The 6550-nt window shown below is 53.6% G+C and overlaps 1 long non-coding RNA gene across 1 annotated transcript; it reads right to left on the bottom strand.

Annotated features, from left to right (window-relative positions):
• Positions 1 to 658: 658 nt before the first annotated feature.
• LOC113488954 lies at positions 659 to 4226 on the bottom strand. Its single transcript, XR_003399993.1, has 3 exons — positions 4161 to 4226; positions 3439 to 3537; positions 659 to 844 (listed from the first exon to the last, which is right to left on the bottom strand). It is a non-coding gene; the product is annotated as an uncharacterized LOC113488954 (long non-coding RNA).
• Between the last annotated feature and the right edge of the window lie 2324 nt (positions 4227 to 6550).

Below are 6550 nucleotides of genomic sequence, written 5' to 3'. Positions count from 1 at the left end.
GTGCGAAGGAGGCCTCCTCGGCATTGCTTATCTCACCCCCTGGACTTCTGAGTGCAATACATTATGGAAACACAACCCTCCATAACCACACGCCCTGAACAGAGCACAGTGCCTGGCTGTGTATCCCCCCCCATCCCTGGATTTTTTATTTTTTTTTTTTCTTTTTTTAAATGCTGCAGTTATAGTGGAGGGCTGCTCGCCTTTTGCTGCCATGCAACGACACTGGAAGAATTCACAGCCATGTGGCAAACCCTGGAGGGGGATAACAGCAGCCTATGACCCCTAACAGGGAGCTCCGGAGAGCTGGGGAACACCTTGGGGTGGGCAGAGCGGGATTTCCCACGGGCAGGAGAAGGATGGAGCAGAGTGCCCCAGCCCCGTGGCTCGCTGAGCAGATGCCAGCAGCGATGCCTTCTGGCCACACTCACCAGATGTGCCACCGTGGCAGCTGAGCCAGAGCCCTTCACAAAGCCAGCGGAGGTCAACGAGCACCCAGCCCACCCCGGGGATGCTTTGCAGAGGGAATTATCTCCAATGGAATAGTTTTACCTCCTTGGTGCATCTACCCCGCTGCAAGAAGCCTTCATGGGGTGGATATTGCCTGGACAGGCTGTGTGTGCGTGGTGCCCCGAGTGTGGCTGGCTGGTGATGCTCTTGACGTACAGGCAGCTTGAAATCAGGCAGTTTGAAGTCATCCCTGATGCAAAGGAGGAGCTGCTTTCTTTGGGGTGGAGGCTGCCAATGGGAATAAAAAGATAAAGCCATCCCAAGAGCGCAGCCCTTCTCCATCCGGGGTGGCCCCGCAGCTGCTGATGCCGATGCTTGCCTCTCCTCGAGCAAATCCCTGGCAAAAAAAAAAAATTAAAGCCTCCAAGTTGCAGCACTGGTTTCTCCAAAACTGCAGGGGTAGGGGAGGAGTGCGGCAGCCAGACAATCTGCAACCAAAAGCTGAAACCTCATCCAGTCCTTATCGATTCAGCCTTTCAGTAGCAGAAAGCATCTCATCGAAGGGGTTTTTCTTTTTGTCCACCCCTCCTTGTTTTAAACACTGGGTTTTGGAGGTGTGAAGTCATAATTTTCTTGCAACTGCCCGCCAGGCTATTCTCCCCTCATTTTTCAAATCCAGGGACTTTTAAAGATGTTCTTTATCGATCCAACACTTATTTATATGCAAACAATACGAGAAGATGGTTAGTTCAGTTATTAAATTTAAAGAGCTGGCAAAACCATCATAAGATATATCACTTAATGGGAGATTAAGAGGGAAGCAGCAGGAGCCCGGATTTCTGACCCAGTGTTTCAGATTGTTTTGTACATCTGTATCTATGTATTTTTACTGCTCAGATGGCAACATAATAAAACGATACAATTGTGCACTTTGCTCACCGGGTTTTATCACTAATTGATTTTGCAACAGCTCGTCTAACCTCAATGTCAAAGGCTTTTGTGTGGGCTCCGAAGGGGACTATCCTGTCCAGGGGCAGCTCTTGGCAGAGGGAAAGCCAGGGCTGGGGGCTGCAGCCAAAGCAGGGAGCACGATGGGCAAAGGGAAGAGCTCGAGCTTCATCCCATCATCCTCAACAAGACAGAGTTTGGGCACCATCCCCTCTCCACCCTTGGTGTGAGGAAGTCAGGCCCAGCAAAACTGCCCAGGGCTTGGACCTTGTGTCAAGCTGAGCTGACCGAGGAGCCGTGCAGGGTTGGACCTGGCCCCATCCCGGAGAGCTGGTGGCGCATGTATCACTCCTCACCCTCTCTGCTGGGACCGTGGTGTGCTGTCACTGCTGCTGCTGCTGCAAGTAAATCAATATTTCCCATGATTTGGAAAGGCAGACAAATGGGAACCTGATTTCAAGATTCCTTAACTCATTTTCATACAGTTAAGCTTTAATCCATCTTCATTACGTTTCCTTTTCACTGAAGCTGCTTATATTACAAGGACAAGACACCCAGTGACAATTCTTTGTTCTTTAAAATTTGATGAACTTCATATAGAGATTGGATCTGGGCACAGCAGAACAGCTTGGCATATCTGTGAAATAACCATTCGGGTAAATAACCTGGGGCAGGAGCTACCTTATATGAGCCCTTGGAGAACCCACACCATTTCCATACGGGAAATCTCCACGTGCACCACCCCCAAGGAACTGGGAGATCCCCAACCCAGCCACAAGGTCCCAGCCTTGAAAAACCATTCAGGAGTTCTCTCTTTCTATTTTTCCATAAATGCAGCGATATTTTCAGACACCGTTTGCTTGCAGTCAGCAAGGATCATTCCAGCATCACTCATTCGTAGCAGGTAATTGCACAGGGAGCAGGGACCGTCACCTTCCCCAGCGCCACTGGCCTGAGGTTGCTCAGCAGGCCCTGGCTGCTACCACCTAAATTCACATTCAATTGAGGAAAGCAGCCAGACTTAACCAGGAAACCGTGACAGCTGGAAATTCAGGCCCAAAGGGCATTTCAGTGTCTAACTCTTATCCCCGCTGCAGCTGGGATTGCTCCTCCTCGCCGGAGCATCGCTGTCTGGTTTAGGAAAACCGCAGTAATTGGCTCCATTCATTTAAAATCAGTTATCATTTGTGCAAGCAGCAGTCAGGGGAAAAGCAGCTTGTAATTAATAACATCCCTAATTTAGGAGGATCCACAGGGATGAGGAGGGAGAGCTCAGCGAGGGGCCGTGCTTGGGCCCTTGCCTCCTCCCTGCCCCACGGTGGCTGTGGGTGCAGACCGAAAGCCCACGCCAAGGTGCTGGGACAGGCGCAGGGGGTGAGGCCGCACAGTCTGAGACGGGATCCTAGCCCGGTGCCATGCCATGCAGCATCATCCTGCCCCGGGGCTGATCCCCTTCAGGCTGGGACGTGGCTTTCTGGGGTCTCTCCTGGGATATTTTTATCACGTCAGAGAGCAGAAGTGGCAGCCGGGACGCCGGAGGGTCTGGGTCTGTCTATTTGTCTCTGCCACAGGAAAAACATCTCCTTGTCTGGCCACACCGGCAGCTCTGGAAACAGCAAGATTAAGATTAAAAAACCCCTCTCCCCTTCCCACTGTGCCATCACAGTCACAGGGCTGGGGGATCCAAATCCCAAGCCAGCCCCTCTCAGGGGTGCGTGGACCCTGGTGCCATGGGGAGAAGCTGCCCCTCGGGGATAAAAACCTGTTGGGGTTACAGCTTGGGAAAGGTTGAAATTTCCCCCTGCCAGTGCCAGGGGATGTGCAAGGGGGCACATTGCAGCACCCCGACAGCCTCTCCTCCACAAAGCTGAACCCAGGGAGACCCAGGCAGTGTTTGCACCCCCCAGGAGGGTGTATGAGCACCCACATTTGTGCCAATTTCCAGAATGAACATCCCCAGCCTGTGCCAAGGCTCTCCGAATCCATCACCGTTGCCTGTGTCACATTAGCAGCAATAAAAAGATTCAAACAGCAATTCCTTACTTTTATGAACAAATGGCCCTGGATGGATGATTCAGGCAGCATTCAATTTCCAGAAGAAAGTGTCAGCAAAAACCCAGCCTCTTTCATGTAGGTGGATAACTGCAAATAAAAGTAGGGAATTATTAGCACTTAATACTTGGTGGGTTTTTTACTCCCTAGTGCTCTTCTCCGGTAGATGCCAAGCACTTCAGATAAACTAACAGGCAGGGGGGCCCTTGCTGAGGGGAGATTCACCGATCGCAGTGACGGCTCTGGGCACGGAGACCATCCCCATCCAGCTGCCAGGGCTCTCCTCCAGCCTGTCCCCTCCAGAGCCCCGTTTTTTTCCCCCTCCCCACGCCTCCATGCCCCATCCCTCCCCTCCTCACCCCTGCCCCCCCGTTCACAGCTCGCTGCCACCAACATGGGAGCAGCCTCAGATCCCCCCCAACCCCCGGTGGCACGAGCCCCCAGCCCCGGGGGGCTCCAGGGCAACTTCCCCTGAACCTGGGGCTGCTCCTGCCTGTGAACACACCAGCCTCCTCCAGACTCTCTCTTTCTCCTTCATCAAGACCGCCTATATTTTTCTTGTTCATCAGACTGACAAATGGGCAGAAAACAGACTTCTGGCTATTTCCTGCGCAAGCTGCCCACTCCTCCTCTTCCCTTGGTGATGACTGAGAGCTGAAGAAGCAGGAATAGCATATAAATTTCCTCCCTCCTTTAATAAATACCTCTATTACCTAGCGCGTTCTCCCAGCTCTCTCCAGCTGGCTGCTGCAGGCTCCTTCTCGCTCGCTTGGTGGCTTGCTGCCCGCCAGGCAGACGTGATAAACTGAAATTTTCATTTCTATGGGGAATAAACAGCAGGACTGAGCCAGGCTGGCTGGAAGGGCTGGGAGCAGCACAGAAGGGGAGAAACCCCCTCTCTGGGGTCTGGCTGCAGCTCTGCATCACCACGCAGGGAGCCAAATGAATTCATTCGTTAGGGAAGGTGGGGTTGGGGCTTGTCTGACTGCACGGCAGCAGGTCATGTCCTCTCTGTGGACACCCAGCCCTGGTCCTGGGGGGGGGGGAGGATTCCCACAGCCCCCAGAGACCCCGGTGCAGGGGGTGCAGCTGGGCTCATCCCAGGCACTGCCATGCACCTTGGGGTGGGCCTGAGATTTAATGCAGGAAGGGAATAAGGAGAAGCCATGCTTAAAATCTCACCAAGTCAGTGCAGAGGGAGCAGAAGGGTTTGATGGCAGAGAGAAAGCCGTGGCAGAAGTGATTTGCACTGTGGTCAGCAGCAAAAGCGGTCTCCTGAGGCAGCTGCTTTCTGCTCAGGAGCAGAAGTGATGCAGGTGACTCCTGTTAGAAAAATGCTGATGGCAGAGAAAGCTGTGACATCTTGGGAAAGGTGAAAAGCCCGTCTGCCACCCCTGCAGAAGGCTTCGAGCACAAGGAGAAAGCAGGGCACCCAAAGGAAAAGGCATTGTTGAGGTAGGGGATACAAATAGAGACCCCACACCCGTGTTGGAGCTCCAGCTCAGGGCCTCTGGAGAGCCCACGCTGGCACGGCTGGGGTGACAGGGGATGGTGTCTCGGTAGCACTGCAGCTAAGCAGCCTCCTCCAGCAAACCCAGGGTGTCCCAACCTCCTGGGTCCACACAACCCCCTTCTGCTGGGGGCACAGAGCAGGAGGGGAGACAGCCCCCAACTCACACCAGCAACGCAATCAGCAACATTCGGACAACGTAAACCATGCCAAATAAAAGCCGTATAAATACAGAAGCCAGATGAATTGAGCTGCAGACCTTGGGGCACAGGGCAATCTGTATGATTTTCAGCAAGATGAGAGCATCCTTGCAGTGGAAAACCCCACGGGTGTCACTTGGCATCAGCGCAGCTCTGCGGGCGCCGTCGCATCTCGGTCGCCCAGAGCTCCTGCCCAGGATGCGTCAGCGCCGTGCGACAGCTTGTTTACTGAGAGGCCCTGCCCAGAGGCAACTCCTAAATGCATTTCACTCCATATGATGCTGCAAAGCATCAATCGAGGGCCAGGATTTGTCCCCTGCCTTGCTTTACCGAACAGCCTTGGCACACGCGCCTGAGCGGGGCGTCCAAGAGTGTCCCATGCAAACCCGACTGCTCCACCCTGCTGAGGCCGCCTGGATCCTCAGCTCCAGTGCACAAATTAAAACAAGCCACAAGGCTGGGAGCCTGATCCCTTGCTGTGTTTCTCCTCCCTTTATTCCTAACCCTCTCCAGCCGCTGTTGGGGTCACCCAGGACAAGGCTCACTTTGTCAGATGAAGGCAGCAGAGACCTTGCTCCACCCCTGCCCCAGCTGGTCTGTGAGACAGGTAAAAGCCACCGTTTTTTTACACACCCAGCATCACCGGCAGGCCCTCAGGGGATCGGGGTACCCCCTCTCTGCATCCCCACACCCCCTGTGCTTTGTGCAAGCGGACCTGCTGCAGTCCCACCAGCCCTTCTCCCACCCACCAAGCAGGCAGCGCTGCTGTCCCCGCTCCCTCCAGAACCACCTTCTGCTGCAGCCCCCGAGCCACCCTCGGCTGCCTTCGCCCTCGCAACTGGATTGATGGCAGTGCTTTGCTAAGCCTGGAAAAAAAAAAAACCCACCTTAAAAAGGAGTATTAGGGGGTGGCAGCCACCCAATTTCCCCCATAGCCGGCACTTGGTGTGTCTCATCTGTTTCCTGGAGTCTATTTAACTTCTAAATTTAACAAGCTCCTAAACAAGTAATAGCAGCAAGTGGCAGCGCCTGGCTCCCAACCTGCAAGTGGCATTTCAGGGGCCAGGCCGCCATCAGCACAAGCAATGGGAAATTTCTCAAATGTCTCTTTGATTTATGGCTCTAGTTAGTTCTCCAGGAGGCCTGCAAGCTGCCCCAAGTGCATGAAACCTCAGAGGGATAAATAATTTACCAGGTGGTTAAATATTCTTTAAAGTCGAGAGAACGTCAACAGGAGCACAGATTTTGGGGAAATAACACAAAAGTAGAGGTTGAGGACCAAAAAAAAGGGGGAATGGCCCGGACCGGGCACTACCATCAGCTTAGTGCTGAAGAAGCCCTAAAATGCAGCAGCAGAGCCAACCCCACAGGAAGGAAAAGACCAGGATATCCC

The sequence above is a fragment of the Athene cunicularia genome (assembly GCF_003259725.1).
Source record: "Athene cunicularia isolate RWA chromosome 26 unlocalized genomic scaffold, athCun1 chr26_part2, whole genome shotgun sequence".
In the NCBI taxonomy this organism is placed as follows: domain Eukaryota; kingdom Metazoa; phylum Chordata; class Aves; order Strigiformes; family Strigidae; genus Athene; species Athene cunicularia.
Note: the sequence above shows the minus strand (reverse complement) of the source record. Positions and strands in the feature narration are given on the sequence as shown.